This window comes from Pundamilia nyererei, unplaced genomic scaffold (assembly GCF_000239375.1).
Source record: "Pundamilia nyererei isolate P.nyererei 1_Seehausen unplaced genomic scaffold, PunNye1.0 scaffold00269, whole genome shotgun sequence".
Lineage (NCBI taxonomy): Eukaryota > Metazoa > Chordata > Actinopteri > Cichliformes > Cichlidae > Pundamilia > Pundamilia nyererei.
The window spans coordinates 596,990-598,852 of NW_005187670.1; positions in this window are offsets into that span (position 1 = coordinate 596,990).

Here is a 1,863-nt window from a genome sequence, read left to right on the forward strand (position 1 = left end):
TAATCAGTAATTAGTTACTGATTACTTTTTTCAAGTAACTTGACCAACACTGATCATGTCTCATACATTCCTATTGGTTCATCCTTCTTCCTTGTTCTTTATTATCAGCACGTATACACCACCACAAAAAGAGAAATCGTGTAAGGCCTAGAAACCTGTAACTCCCTCCAAGTTCAATAACTGACACAAGGTGCTCTTGAGTCTTACAGGCATTTGTTGGACACAGGTGCACCAACGACGCCGTGAGATCTGTACAAAGCAACATAAAATAATCTTTTTTCACAGTAAGGTGTTCTAATCGAGAATAAACAATAAAGTGTATTATATGACAACATAAAACATTCACAAAAATGTTGTATGCTGTTGATTTAACCTTTACAAAATGTCGACACATTCGGTATGACACGTGACTAATATGAACTCGACAGCTCTGTCACCAGCCTTAGCTGAGATATGCAGAGCTGTCTGGAAGTCCGACCCCAGCATCGGTCAGGCTGCGGTCTGGACTCTGACTGGACCACTGCAGCAGCTCCATTCTTTCCTTTTTCAGCCGTTCCGTTGGAGATCTGCTGCTGTGCTTGGATCATTGTCCTGTTGATGACCCAGTTTAGCCGTGGGACAGACAGCCTCACACTGACTCCTTTGGTATACAGTTCATGTTCCACAGAGATCATCGTCCTTCCACTGCTGTGCTGACAGCTGCTGACAGCTGTTTCCTCCAAATGTGCTGCTGTGCGTTTAGACAAACATGTTGTTATGGAAAATTCTAGTTTATCCTCACATTAGATTTATGTGTTTAGAATCTTGTATAACCTTTGCCTGCTTAAGATGAAGCAAGTATGTGTCAGCATGACCTTGTGAAAACTGCTTAGCTAGGCCTAACGATGTTTCACTATGTTATCTGCAAACTGTTTTGCTCAGAGGGATGAAGCTCAGGGTCAGCGGCAGGTGCTGGCCTGGGAAAGGATGGTGGGAGTCTTCTGTGTACAGCAACAGCCCGGGTTGGACAAAAGACTGTTGTAACTGAAAAGATACACAGAGTTTGTGCGATGGTATGAAAGGGCGCTGCGATGCCCCGAGGTTAGACGTTCGTTACTATGAACCTGCTATGTTTTGATGTGTATGTGTGTTCTCCTGCGCACAGTAATAAATAGCATGACCACAGACTTTATTTACAAAATTCCACGACAATCTCCACTTTGGTCTCGTTTGTTCCTGAAGGCTTTGCAAACCTAAGCTATGCTAACATGTTCTTTTAGAGAGAAGAGGCGTTTTCCTGCAGCACGTCTAACAGCCACACTTGTTTATCTTCACGGTGTGACTGTGTGGCCGACCACAGGCCGCGATTTGAATACACATTAGAATGAGAGTTTGGATTTTCTTCATGTGACTGTAAAACAGGCGCTGCTCTGTCACACTGTGCTTCGTCAGCCTGCATCAGTTTTTATAACCAGCTGACATTAGATTGAGTTGTTCTGGAGCACTTTGTTGGCAGAGCTTCCACAGAAACACAAACTCAGTGATTGTAGGAAACTGTGCTCCGCTCTGGTCCTCGCATGTGTGTCCCTGAAAGTTTCATGTGAACGCTGGACATTTATTAAAAGTCACAGAGCCTCAAACTGGCTGCGAGACACAGAGAAACAAACTGCACTGCTAACACTAACACTGCTGATGGAGCTTCACCTGAAATCCACTCTGAAGCTGCTCCTTAGTCATGTCAAACTCACCGGGGCCCTCTGCTGGACAAAGACGCTCTCAGCAGAATTCAGTTCACTCACCTGCTGCTGCTACTCAGTGGTGTGTCTAGAAATTTTTTGTTGGGGGGGCCAGGTAGGGGCACAGATTTGGAGAAGGGTGGCAGAT